Genomic DNA, 15830 nt, shown 5'->3' on the forward strand with positions numbered 1-15830 from the left:
AACCTTATGTCATTTTCTTCAATTCTGTCATGACCTAATTGACATTCTTGCATTTTTAATTTTTCTCCTAGGGTTTTATGATTTATTCATTTAATCCAATTTGACATTTCCCTTCTAGGTTAAATAAATTCATTTATCCTAGGTCTCTTTTGTCACAATTAAATGTTTTATTTAATTGGCTAATTATTTCCTCTTTGTGAATTAATTAATGAATGAATATTTATTAACTAATCTCACCTAATTTCTATTTCCTCATTTTTAATTTTTCTTATTTCCTAATTCCCTAATTTCTCTTTTCTACCTTTTTCCTAATTTTCAAATTTAATTTTCCACCTAATTATCCCTCTCTAGTTTCCCCTATTTTTGTGCTTCCTTTGTCATAAGGTGGAAGCATGTTTCTCTCATTCGTCATAAGGCTTGATATAGAAACATGTCATAACACTTGACTTGGTAGCTTGTCCTCACACCTTGCATGGGAAATGTGTCATGAAATGTGACATAGAAGGTGCCATAAGCCTTCTCTTTTCAATTCAATTTTCCCATTTTTAAATCAACTTCCCTCTTTCATCTCTTTCATGCTAATTTCATTCTCTTACTGATTTGCCTATAAATTGGTCTCTTTCATTAATCTTTTTCAACAACATCTCAAGTATCCTCATGCTAGCGATTTTTTCTATCAACTTGCTTCTATCATAATTGCATCTTGTAGGTGAGACCCACAATACGTTTGGAGGTGAAAGAAGGACAATGAAATCACATGGAGGAGATTATACACTTGGTTTTCATTTTGTTTTTAGAATCTTATCTCCATGCTTTCATTGATTGAATTAGGAGTTTTTATCATAGCTAATCAAGGATAAATTTAAGAAACCACCCCCTGGGCAACTGTGTAAAATCCTGGCGAATCAGACATTATTTTCGGGGGGAAATTTTTATATGGATGGCGAATTTTTTTTTGAAAATAGGGCAAAACATTATTTTGTATTGGCGATTTTTTTCTAGGGTACGAAAATTCCATAAATTTCTGGCAAAATATACCTTGTTGTATGGGGAAAATATATATTGTAGGAGGCGAATAATTTTTGTTAAAAGGAACAAATATATAATTGTATGGGCGAAAAATTTTACTCTAAAGGAAAAATTATTTAAATGTATTGGCAATTTTTATCCACCGCTTGAAAATTATTGAATTTGTTTTGGTGAATATTTTGTTATTTATGAAAAAATATATAATTTATTGGCGATTTCATGAATTCATTGCCATTAATAGACAAGGCACATCACATCACATCACATCAGTACATCACATTGAGTCCAGACTCTGCATGATGTATCAATAAGCGTGGCATCTATGACAAGTGAAGGATGACACATACCTAAAATCCATCAATGATTTTAAACCGTTCGATGATCATAGATCAATGGATGAAGTTTTATTTTGGCTCAAATTTATGAAGAGAACGTAGCTCACCAGAAAGTGCCCAAAATAGAATTGGATTTAATAGACATGTATCAAATGTCATGAATCACGATCAATAAATTCTATCATTTAATATATATCTATTCACTTATTGCAATCCACTATGTCCCCACGACTTCCAATGTGGTACTTGCCAACTTGGTACTGGTTTATAGTTGTTTCCAATTTCGCACACTCATGCATTTATGGGAAAGATTTGCAAAGATATGAAAGATTTAAAAAAATTTAAAGCAATTAGTACGGTTGTAGAAGTAATTATTACAATCAAGAGCTTCAATTATTTATATACGATCTCTGCTTCTTTCATCTTCAATTAGCCTTTTCCATTTGGTAGATAAATCGTTAGAGCTTGTGGTATTTAAATTCTTCCTCTGGTTTAGGTTTATAGGCTTAGGTTGTTTAATTTGTTAATCTATTTTCTCAAGATGGACACTCCCATCTGCTTGAGAAGCATTTCTGTAGAGGACCAGAGGGACTTTCTGGGCTCCGTTAGAGATCCAACCTTCCAATCAGTCTACAAGGAGGTTGGGTCATTCACCAATGAGGCTGTGTAGATGGTGCTAGGTAGAGAGTTTCTATGAAATGAAAATAGATACCGTGTTAACACGGACATTACATCCCGGTTCTTAGTGTCTCTTATGGACCTTGGAGGAGACAAGGTGGATATGATGATACCGTTGAGGAAGGTTTTTAAGGAAGACTTCCTTGGAGACGACATTATTATTGTCGTCCTTGAAAAAGTAGGGGTGGGGATCCCTTGGGTAAGTGAATTATCCAAGATTCTCCTCCCTGACCAAACATTGCTAGTGGCTAGGCAACCATTTCTCCTGAACCTGAATGCAGAGCACTTGACGTGTCATAGGAAATGGGCACGGATTGGCAGGGACTTCCTCTGGAAATGGTTGCTCCTAGACTACTTTCCAAACTACATGTGGCTTGAAGAATTCTCTCTGCTTATGCTGTCTGAAGAATTCTATATGGAAGGAGAGCCAGATTCTTAGGGCAAAGTTGTAAACCATCCACTACCTGTGCCCTAGCCTCGACCCCCTAGTAGTTTTTTTGTCCTTGAAACCTAACAGGCTCAGTGGCTCACTCATTTTGGCTTTTAAGTTTTTGAGGGACTCAAGTCTCAGACGTAAAAATTCTAAATTTCCAAAGCATAAATATTAATGATAATTTTTTAAATTCCAGTTTGTTTCAGTTTGCCTCTTAGAGTCTTATGGATATAAAAATGCTTTCTATAATTCTATTTCATTTTTATTAATGAAATTTTTTCAAATTCTTTTTGTCTATGAGCTAAGCTATTTCAATATTTTGATAAACAATGGAAATAAATTTAATACTGTGATCTTTTTTATGTAATGCTTCTTCCTCTATATTTAATATATAAAAAATAAAATTCAATTCGTTCCATTAATTATTTGTACATTGATTATGGTTGATTATAATTTTATAAATATATGTAAAAAAAGAATTTTATCTCGCGAAAAACAAGTGAATTAAAACTAAAACTCCAAGTTACTTGTTTTTGAAGTTTTGAACTAGTGCATGCGTGGGTTGGTAACTTGGTACTGGGTACATGTTATGATTTATAGTTAAGATTTTGTCATAATGAAGAAATTTGAGACATTTATGAAGGGTATATGGGATCGCTTTCATGGAAGCAAACCAAGGGCAAGGATGTCCCAACTTCACACAAAATTGATCTGAAGTAGGATTTAGGAATGATAGCAAAAATCACATCTAAGCACTTAGTACCAACCTTAACAAGAACTGTAAGAGTAATAGAACCTATAGTAGGACAAGAGAAACCATGTAAGATATTAACCACTAAATTAAATTTATCATATCAATATGTTACTTCATGCAATTGTAACAATGTAAAGTATAAAGATATTCTTAATTTATTACATTCACCATACATGTTGGATAAATCATCAATGAGAACCCCTCATGAGAGTATGTCTTTGATCTTTGCAGGTGATATATAGACTTATAGTGGGCCATCAGGTGTTTCAAATTTCAATTTCCAATAGTCTCACTAGGATCAAAGGTAATGCATATTGCATAGGTCCTTAGGAGGTGTAGGTTTATCAATAAGATTCACCACATTATTTATCAATAAAATTATATTAAATTAAAATTTATATTAAGCTAAATTTATGTTGAACTTTTATATATATTTTTAGTCTTTATTTATTTATTAAATTAAAATCTATATTACACTAAATTAATGTTGAACTTTTATATATATTTTTAAACTTTTTTTTTTTAGATTAATAATTGCAGAGGGGGAGCACCCTTATATTAATCAAAACTTGAAAAATACATAACTGGTTCAGAAAGAGCCATAGGGGGAAATAACCAATAAGAAAACCCCCTACCATTGCTCCAACAGTAAATACAAAAAAAAATCCATCCACGCTAGTCAAGATGCTAAAAGGCTAGGAGAAAACAACCAGAGGAGAAAAATGCCGATTGAACCAAAGGCCTACAATCAACTAAACAACGTATGAAAATGAACATGGAAATCAGGATTCTTCTGCACTTGAATTTGGGTCCTCGGTACCGGGAGCAGGAGCAACAGCTGCATCCAAAATTATCGGGCAATCATTCTCGCAAGCTACATGGGCCAATGATTCCACTTTCTCCCAGGGGTGACGATCATCATTTGGAATCCACTCTTCTCCACGGCCAAGCCCCCAAGATTTGCCTTCAACTATGTCACCAATGGTCATAATACCAATGTCTTCTCTACCCGAAAGCCCTTCCTCTTGGATATAGGTTCTTCTCCAGGTAGCCATGAAGTCGGGCAGTATACCGACAATCTTGCAAAGGAACTCAAAATTTCTGGTAATAATAGGCGAGGAGGCTTCCAAGGCATTGAAGTCAAGAGAGGTTATGATCACCATTTTCTACACCTTCACACCATTTCCTGAACTCATATACTAATTTTGGGGAAAGGGCAATCTGAGATTGCCATCAACATTATCCAATACTGTGTCAATTTCCCCAAGAAAGCGATGCTCAAACACCATTTGGGTGAGAAGCTTCGCCCTTTGCTTGCTAGTCCCCATATAGAGCAGCATGGCTAGGAAGAAATTTGGGATGTCTGCATTAACTCTGTATCTATGGTATGCATTAAGGAATTCCTCTCCCAAAATTCTTGTAACATAGTGTAGAATCAAAGGGTGACATGAGGAGAGAACTGATTGTAGGTGCTTATAAGAGATTTTGCCTAGGAATGCCATCTGACGATAGGTTGCCTCCAACCAAATTGGTGCTTCCATTGTAAGCAACAGAGTAAGAAATGGGAAGAGTTTGATATGTTTTGATTAAGAAATGGGAAGAGTTTGATATGCTAAAAATAAGCAAGTCATCCTTTATTTATCTCACCAGCTCATAAAGGTTAAGGAGCTCGAGGACTTAGCTAAGCGAGCCAAATTACTTCGCACAAACAAGGTACATCTTAAGCATGCCACCTTAATCGCAATTGATTTCCTCTTTGATGTCAGTCGTCATCTGAATTTATCATATCTAAAAGTATTGATGGAAATTAGATACCTTCTGACAACATCTAAACTGGAGATTGAGTTAGTGACCTCGGTAAGATCATAATACCACAACCATAAAGAATACCAGTAGGGGATAATCAATAGGCTGGTAAGAATTCATCTCCCGGTAAGAACTACCAACTGGTAGGGGCCAATACCATTTGGGGCGCAGACATCCCTTCTTAGAACAAGATTGGTTGTATCACTTCCACCATAATAATCACCATAATCAAAATGTAGATGTGCCTCAATCTGAATTGGGTGTCTGAAGAGAGAACTGAATGCAACCGCTTATAAAAAATTTGCTAGACCATCGTTCTGGCAGCATCAACAATGACACTGGAGTAACCCCAAAGAGATCCTAAACCGGAGCATAAAAATTACCGGTTGGGGGAAGTGCAAGAGGCCTATGTAAACAATGACAACACCAATCGGTAGAGACCAGGTAGCCAAGACAGATACCCCTACCGGTAGGAGCTAGAAAACCACCATCAAAGGGAGACCCGTACCCGGTAAGAGTACATCCCTCGGTATGTACTCCTGACTAGTAGAGACCAAAAATTTGGGGAACCAAAGCGGTTCATTCCTCTACCAAAATAAATGTAGCATTAAACCATAATGATTTCTATAATCAAGATTTATCTATGGCCGAGCCGTATGCCCGGATCAAGACCTCTGTCGGCAATTTCCATCTTAGATAGTCTGTCTGCTTCCAAATTGCCTTCTCTATAGATATGGCTAATCCAAAAATATTCAAAGGTCTCAAGAAAACCCACCATAGGTCGAAGCCATAGGTTGAGATGCCAACTAGGGGGTATGGTTACTACGAACAACATTGATAACATTTAATGAATCACCCTCCAAATGGATTCTTTTTATCCCCAACTCAGCCCCCAATTGTAAACCTCTTAATGCCACTCAAAATTTAGCCTCATTGTTAGTGGCCAGACTGATGTCTTCAGAAATTTCCTTAATGTAGATGCCTTCAGAGTCTCTAATACAACATCCAATTCCACTATGCCCCGGATTCCCTGCAGAGGCACCATTGAAGTTAATCTTATGCCACCCTAGTTCTGGGGCTTCCCATTTAACATTCAATCTTGGATTAACCAGTATCTCAAGATTACCATTTCTGAAAAGCGAGGGGATGATCAAATTTGGGAACGCAAGCATAAACTTCCAATCCTAGTCAGTGTATAGATTCTTTTTCAACAATTTGGACTTGGTTGCTTTGTTAAGGAGCTCAACCAACTGGTTCTCAATTTTCCCACAGAGGGCTAACTGTCACATCTCTTTATCCTCAAAAATTCTTTGATTCCTTTCTTTCCAAATTTCCTAAATCATCAGTGAGGGTAGGATAACAAATAAGTCCCTAAATAATGCCTTGCATTTTGATATAGGCCATAGTAGAAACCAATCATCCAAACCTTTCAGAAAAGGGCATACCAGATTTAACTTACCCATAAAATGCCACCAATAGTTGCTTGAGAAATAGCAGTGTAGCAAAAGGTGATCAATTGTTTCCTCTTGATTTCGACATAATATACATCTACTAGGCCCATTAATACCCAATTTAAGGAGTCTTTCATTGGTTAAGATTTTTCTCTGAAAATCCATCCAAGCAAAGGAGCCTGCTTTAGGAAGTAGATGTTTGTGCCAGAACAGCCTAATCGACCAATCCTTCTTATCTACTAAAACTTCTTTCAATTTATAGCCAAAACATACCTTATAATTACCATCAGAAGAGCCACACCATCTAATGATGTCCTCGTCCAGGGATGGATGAATAATTTGATTCTTCAAAATATCGGCAAGGTCTTTCTTATTTTGGGCTAAAACCAAGGGGTCCAAAGAGTTCCACACCCATTTGTCCATACCATTCTCCTTAATTGAATGATCATAATCATAGACCTTCTGACCCCAAAGCCTACATGTTTCTCTCTTTATAGGTTGAAGAATGAGGTTATGACATAAGGTTTCTTCGCCACTCCAAGAATCTAGCCATAAGGATGCATTCCTCCCATTTCTGACATCCCAAGTGACCTGGTTGCTAATGATTTCTCTGCATTCGAGAATAAAATTGCAAATGGTCGAGCCCCTAGGAGGGTTGGTAACTATGAGAGTCCTTTTAGGCTCAAGTGAGTCCAGATATTTGTGTTTAAGGATTCTTGTCCACTTCTGATTACCACCTCTACAAATTTCCCACACCAATTTTGCACCCATAGCAAATTCATAATAGGAATCTGTCAAATGCCAGCACCCCCAGCATTTTTTGGTTGGCTTATTTTTCCCTAGGCAATAAGTGGAAACTTCCCTGTCATTAGATCCATTCCAAAGGAAATTTCCCATTATAGTAATTAACTCATCTTCTATGGCAGCTGGTAGCTTCATGCAAGCCATGGAAAAAATCGGTATGGTAGAGAGGACTGATTTTATCATAGTAAGCTTGCCGACAGATGATAACCACTTCCCTTTCCAATTTTCAAGCATAGCTTTACATTTCTCAATAAGATGTGTCCAATAGCAAGTCTTATTGTGGCCACTAAAATGAGGAGTCCCAAGGAATTTACCTGGAAATTTTGCCACTCTTAAATTGAGGATTATTGATATGATAACTTGCATATCCGACATCGTGTTGATAAAGAAAATTTTTGACTTGTTCCAATTGATTTTTTGCCCCGAAGCCTTGCAATAGTCATTTAGGCATGTATTTATTATCCTTGCCTCTCTTCTGCTAGAGACTCCAAAAAGAATAGTATCATCAGCAAATTGCAAGTGGGTTGAATGTTCAACTCCTGTAGCCGCATTGACACCCAGCCAACGACCATCACGGTGAGGAGATTTAATCATCCGACCTAAAGCTTCAGCCATAATTATTAAAAAAAATGGTGACATAGGATTCCCTTGGCGAATACCTTTTGTTGAAGGGAAGAAACCATGAGATGAACCGTTAACCAAAACTGAGTATTTGGGGTTTGAAAGACAATTCTTGACCCAAGTGATCTATTCATTATAGAAGCCAAATTTCCTCAATACTTCTACAAGAAATTTCGTGTCCACCATATCATAGGCTTTCATGATATCTAGCTTTAATATCATACAAGAAGCTTTAGTTTTCCTAGCACTATGGAGGGTTTTATGAGTAGAGATGATGCCTTCAACAATAGAGTGACCAAGGGCAAAGCCACTTTGTTCATCTGAAATAATATATTTTAGAAGAGGTTTCAGTTTATTAGCAATGATCTTTATTACTATTTTGTAAACTGAGTTGCATAAATAAATTGGTCTAAAATCACCCATTTGCTGAGGGTTCTTCTTTTTCAGTACTAAAGCTAGAAAGGTATGATTGATGGCTCCCAGCATAGTCATTTTTTTCTTGGATTTTTCTACCGCTAGGTACAAATCCTAGGCAATAATGTCCTAGAAATGCTGAAGGAAGGTCACAGGAAAACCATCAGGGCCTGGAGTCTTATCAGGATTCAACTGGAAGGTAACTTTCTTGACTTCTTCTAAGTCAATAGGTTTGAAGAGCTCTATAATGTGTCTTCCAATAATTAAAGGAGGGATTGCGTCTAGAATTTTGTTTCTTGTTTTTTGAGCATGCTAACAATTGCCATTCATCAGAGATCCAAAATGTCTTATTGCTTCTTGGGAAATATCCTCATAATCTCTGGAAATACTACCAGCCAGTTTTACCACCTCCGATATTATGGACCTGCTACAGTTGGCAATAGCCAATCTATGGAAGAACTTGGTATTTCTATCACCATCCTTCAGTCAAAGTTCCCTAGATTTCTATCTCCAGTGAATTTCTTCACGCTGGAGAATTTCATTTAGTTCAGACTTGAGAGAGCTTTCCCTTTGGAAGAGTACATCATTCATGCCAGACTTAATGACAAAATTTGATAGATCCTCCAGTTCTGCCGTAACCCTGAGTTTCTCCATATGGATGTTTTGGAATTGACTCAAATTCCACTCTTTGATTTTGATCTTAATATACTTGAGTTTCTTATTTAGCTTAAACAACCTCAAGTTGTTTCCAAGAACCATCTCATTCCACCATGCTGCTATCAAATCATGTAGATTTGGCACTCTAAGCCACATCGACTCAAATCAGAAAGGATGGCCACCCTCAGAATGTCCTAGAGACACATTTAGGCAAATAGGGAAATGATCTGATCCTATAAGGGGTAGAATAGATGATTCAAGAATAAGATTTTGTGCTAGCCAATCACTAGCCACCAGAAATCGATCAAGACGTTCTGGAATTTTAGTGAAACTGGTACGCCTATTTGTCCATGTAAAGGTACCATTCTTTGGGGCAACATCCAATAACTGAGTCTTATCAACAAAATCCTGGAAATCTTTTTGAGCCATACCAATCCTCTTCATACCACCCTTCTTTTCATTACTTGCCAAGATAGCATTGAATTCGCCTATAAACACACAGCCACCCATAGTGATATTTGGGATTTTGTTTGACAGAAGTGCCCAAAGCTCTCATTTGTCATTAGCAGTAGAAGGTCCATAGAAATTAAAAAGATTGAAACTCTAATTTTTGTTATTAAATATGTTGAAATTGATGTAAGATTTTTTTTAATAGGTAATGGGTCAAAGCTGATAAGGTGTACATACCCTACCCCCTTTATGAGATTTGAACTTGTGACCTCTATTTCAAGAGAACAAGTTCTTCACCACTAGGCCAACTCAGGTTGTACTAAAAGGAGAATCAATATTTTAGCATCCTACCGTTTCTTCTTTTTGCTGTCAAAAAACATATTTTTTAAAATTATATATCGTAAACATACTTTTTAAGAATTTTGTTAAATTTTAAATTAATATTTTAGATTTAATATTGAATGTTTTCTTTTTTATATTAAACTTTTACCTTTCAAATTGTATATCAAAATTTATATTTTTATTTAGTTATTTGTTTTATTCTAGAAACTAAGTTTTATGTTCTATACTATTTTTGAATTTCATATTTTTACAAATAATATTAACATTATATTTAATAGTTATCTCAAACTATTGCACATCTTTAAATGTCTCTTATTATGGAACTGACGACATCTGACAACTGGTACCATCGATGATCATCTATTGGATGAGCAAAGATCAATGGCTTAAGGTGGATTTTGACACGAATGTGGTAAGTGAACACATTTGTGAGAACTTCACCCGAAATTGAACATTTTAAATTTAATTAAATATAATTAAGTCTATAAAGCTCTTTTTTAGGCGGAAGTTTAAAATGATTAAACAGACTTAAAAAATAGTCCCGAAAAATGGCAAAAGTCATGGGACCCACGACATCTGACAAGAAGTACCATCATCCATTGGATGAGAAAAGATCAATGACTTAGGGTGGATTTCGGCCCGAATGTGGAAAGTGAACACATTTGTGAGAACTTCATCTGGAATTGAATGTTTTAAATTTAATTAAATATAATTAAGTCTATAAAGCTCTTTTTTGGGTGGAAGTTTAAAATGATTAAATAGACTTAAAAAACAGTCCCGAAAAGTGACACAAGTATGGTGGCATGCCCAAAAAATGGCAGAAGTCATGGGACCCATGACATCTGACAACAGGTACCATCGTCCGTTGGATGAGCAAAGATCAATGGCTTAGGGTGGATTTCAGCCCGAATGTGGGAAGTGAACACATTTGTGAGAACTTCACCTAGAATGGAATGTTTTAAATTTAATTAAATATAATTAAGTCTATAAAGCTCTTTTGTAGAAGTTTAAATGATTAAACAGAATTAAAAAATAGTCTTGAAAAGTGACACAAGTATGGTGACGTGCCTGAAAAATGGTAGAAGTCATGGGACCCATGACATCTGATTATAGGTACCATCGTCTGTTGGATGAGCAAAGATCAACGACTTAGGGTGGATTTTGGCCCAAATGTAGGAAGTGAACACATTTGTGAGAATTTCACTCGGAATTGAATGTTTGACATTTAATTTCCTCAGAATTCAGACTAAAGTAATCAATATTTTGTCCTTCGGCATTGAATAGTTATTAATAATAATTAATAAAATTACAACATGATTCTAGATATTTGCCCTTTAGGTATTACTTTTGTACTTTTCAAAGTTTTCAAAATAAGAGAGTCATATATCATAATCATATTTCATTTCATGGGCAAACTAGTAAATCGAGGGAGATTCAGAAACAACTACTAGATTGAGGAATGCAAGTTGCAATGGAGACTTTCTGTGCCAATCTAGTCAAATACAACTTTCGGATAAAATCTAGAACACCTACATCCCACCTTTTTTTCTTTTTTTAATCTCATGGTCCAATTTGAGGGTTAGCATTTTCAGGTTTTTATCTAGCATTATTTTGAATTATTAACAATAACATCGATGGGGAAAACGGGAAGCAGTAGTTCAACAAGAAGCCAAGTGAAAAATGAAATGTACCTAACTGAACTGGATAAAACACCAGGTTTCACTGATGAATACCATGATATTTATGACCCTACTATCCATCATGAAAAGCGTATCATAGATATTAGATATGCATTGTCTAGTAAGGTGACATATGCATCTAGGGGAAAATTTACTGTTTTCAACCCAATGTTAAAACAAAGAACAAATAAAATCGCATCGTGGGATGTTGGATTGGGAAGCATGGTGTTACCTGAAGTATTCCCTTGCCCTAATTTTGTCATGGTCTATGCTGAAAATTATGATGAAGATAAAAAACAATTGTCAATAAAAATACAAAAGAGGAAATTCTATCCATAAATGAGGGAGAATTTGCTCATTTGTTGAACTTAGGATTTGAAGCCTAAAACTCAAACATCCAAATTGACCTAGGAAACCTGGCAGGGAATTATGAGAGTCTCAATCCAAGTCGCAGAGATTCATTTATCAAAGCTCTAATAAAGAGGTATTTTGTTGGATTAGAATCATAAGCCTCCTTATGATTCTAACATTTTTGTTCCATGGGTTGGGGATACTATTTCCTTGCTATCGTTTTGCCCGGGATTGGAAAATGATAGGGAAGTGGGTGCAAGCCTTCTTGAAATGATTTATAATATCCATTATGTAGGTCAGCCAAGAAGATATAATTTTATTGAGCACATTGTTCAATCCATGCAAAATCAATTACTAATGATCAAAAAAGGTTCTTGTAAGACATTTAGGTTCTCATCCTACTTGTGCTATCTCCTTCTATCCAAGTATCATGCAATATTTGAGACCAACAATCTTCAAATTGTGAACTATAAGATTGATGAGAAGACTCAAAACAGAACAGAGTGTCCAATATATGAATGGACACCAAAGATAAGGATGCATGATAACAGAAAGAACTACAACCATTTTGTAGAGTTATTTTTGGCACCAATGTATAATGAAATTACAAGCACTCTAATGCCTAGGTTGCTTGTGTATTGTAGAGATTGCATTCAACTCGAAAGTCAAATAGAATTGGCTGACTAGTTCTTCATGGATGAATTCACTATGTTAAGGTTTTACAAATCGACAGTAAAACCATACAGACTTCCAATACATGCGATAGAGAGGGTATTTGCATTGGAGTATGTACAACAATTGAAGAGCATATATAGGCACTTGCATGGTCAGCAAAAGAAGAGCATATTTCCTTCCTTTCCTTTCCCATGTGTAGAGTTTACATTTGAGAGAAAAACATTCAATGCAGCACATGATTTTTTGACATTTTTTAACTTTGGTGATGAGGGTCTTTGGCAGTATGATCCAATCAGTGTAGTTCAAGCAAGGCTTAATAAAAATAGGAACTCTTCAGCGTTATGTCAACATGAAAGTAAACCATTGCTAGAAAAGCTTAGAAACATGGAATCCTGGGATGAGGTTAAGAAAGAGATGGAGAAAATTGCAGCTGACAATAACATTTCAACAGAAGAAATTTCATCACAAATTATGGCATTGCACACACAGAGGACAATAGAGGAGGGCCAAGGCATCCAAAATAGGAGGTCCTACAATTTTTACCAAAAATCTGCTAATCCATCTAACAAATCTATTCCCAAATTAATTATGCAAGAATGTAAAGATAGTTTTTGGACTCAAACCAAAATAAATGATTTTTGGACTATGAGGAACAATCTCGGTGAACCAAAGACTAGTGAAAAATTTGAGACCATCGATAAGGATGGAGAGTTTAGCAAATTGTGGAATATGGAGCATCCCACAACAACATATGACATGAGTGAAGATGATGATGAGTATGAGGTTGAGCCCACTCCAACAACTACTACAGTCCCTAAAATATTAGGTGGAGTCAATGAGTCCATGAAAGAAAAATATAGCAAAGGGGCAAGCATTGTGGAAAAATAGGTTTTGAAGGTGGTGGTCTAGGTCCCAGAGGAGTGGGCATTTGGTATCCACTTCAGGTAGAACTTCCATTAGATTAAAAACCAAAAGCTCCTGTTAAACCAATCATTGGACTTGATTATTCAAATTCATCACAGATAGGTACTACTCATTACCCTCAGGGTCCACTTTCATTTGTTTCAGGTTCAAATCCACAACCACCACCACATCATGGTAGTCCCATTGGTGGTGAATCAAGTGCCACTGCCACAGGTGGGGAATCTGGGGATAATATTCCCATTATTGTTTAGCCAAGTGCTGTTGTGATTGGTGGGGTTGGCATGGGTACTACTACTGATACTATTTGTCTTGGTGTTGGACAAGGGCTACAACAAAATATCTCTCGCAAGAGGCCACTAGTGGTAGATACTCATACTATTAAGAATCCTATATCAAGTGCCACTAACACTACAAAACAATCATTTGCAGCTTCAAATCACACACCTCAAAAGATTATGAAAACTACACATGAAAGTGTCAGTGGGAGTGGGATAGGATCAGGAATTGTTGTTGGTAATCCTAGTCAAGCATTAGTTAAAACCACAAGCATAAGTGGAACTAGAGCCTCTGTTATTCCTATGTCACCTTTCAAACATTCAATTGCTTCAGCAAGCCCAGATTTTCAATTTAGTAATTACTATAAAAAATATGAACACACAACAAAAGCAAATAAAGTAAAAATGAAAGCATTTCATAGGGGTGCCCTGACTAAAGTTTTAGACAAAAAACCTGCAAGGAACAGGGTATTTCCAACATATGACCCACAAAAAGATATGATGGATTTCATGGTTGTTATGCCCCTGGCCCCAACTAAAGATTAAAAATCCACCACATAGTCAGATAGATCCCTCTGAATTTCAAGTTAGCACCCTCCAAATGGATTTTTCCAAAGTACATAATGTGGACAAAATTAGTGTGTCAAAAAGGACTAACGAAGTGGTCTACACTTCACTGCAAAAAGTGGATAGAGAAAAAAATAAACTAGAGAAACAAATAGAAAAGTTATAGGCAAACTTGGCAAACAAAAAATCAAGGAGGAAAGCAGCAGTTAACAAGTGCAATGATTTATAGAAAAGGATATAAAATTCAGGCTTTGTAGTAGAAATTGAAGAGCAGGAGAAGATGGATGGAAAATTGAAGGACCTAAGAGAAAAACTGGCTAAAAGCAGTAAAAAAATTGATGAGGAAAGAGCCAATTTTCATAAATTATACAAAAGTTATGAGTCTACTGCTGCCGAAATAAGAAAAATATAGGACCTATTGGATTGTGGGAAGGAAAAAGAAAAAGAATGCAAGAGGAAGCAGAGGAAGAAAGAAAAAATGTGCACAATTGAAAGAAAACCTGCACAATGCAAATGATAAAATAAAAACTTTGGAGGATAGATTGAAAGCTAATATGAAAAAGACAACGAAGTATATACAAGAAAACATTTGGTGGCAAATAGTGCAGAGGAGTGACAGGTTGTGTGAATGGTTTGAATTGAATGAAAGTCTGAGAGTAATTTATATGAAAATCAAAGGGCACTTTGAGAAGAGCATACATCTTTATTCAAAAGAGGATATGGCAAAACAGATTCTGCAAGTAGTCTACAGTACCAGTGATAGCTACTTGGCATCCAAGGGAATTAAGAGCCACATTGATGCCACAGTTAAGACATCATCTATCATTCAAAAATGTTAGAAACTAAGGGAAACATCAAAAGTTATGGAAAAATGTGGCAAAAAGATATTGAAGCTACAAGAAAAGAAAAATAATTTGATTAAACTTGGTTTGCCTAAGACCGTTGACCCATCAAATAAATTTGTTAGAAAAGAAGCTTACAGAAAAAGCATGGAGATAAAAATTAAGTCTAATTTAGACTTGCTTCCTAAGGACAGAACTCCCCAAATCTTTCTGGAATTCATCCAACCATTTACAACTCTAAATTTGGTATTGGGTGAAATAGTGATGTCAAGTCACTCTTCTAAATATGGAATGTTGACGAAGTTGCAGTTGAATTTCTATAGTTTACATAATATTGACCTTGCATCAGACGAAGAGTGGAGCACCCTACAAAAACTGGCACAAAAATCTTAAGAATCATAGTATGTATTGCATAATTTTGTTCTTTTACTCTTAATTTCAAGGTTTTATGTTTTTTCTATTTGGAATTTGGCATCGCTTGAAATAACTCTGCTTTGTGAACAGGAAAAAACTAGCACTAGCTATTGCTAATTTGCTAATCCAGCCTATGAATCTATGATGCACAGTGCAAAACTTTAGTCAGTAAATTTATATTCTCAAATTCTCCCAAGCTTTAACATTTATGCATTTCTCTATTTCTGATTACTAGGTTTTAGACACTACTATTATCTATATTTAATTTGTCATGGCGTGAATTAATATTTAATTTTGAACTCTATTTTTTGAACAGGAGACATCAGACA

This window comes from Cryptomeria japonica, chromosome 7 (assembly GCF_030272615.1).
Source record: "Cryptomeria japonica chromosome 7, Sugi_1.0, whole genome shotgun sequence".
Classification (NCBI taxonomy): Eukaryota; Viridiplantae; Streptophyta; class Pinopsida; order Cupressales; family Cupressaceae; genus Cryptomeria; species Cryptomeria japonica.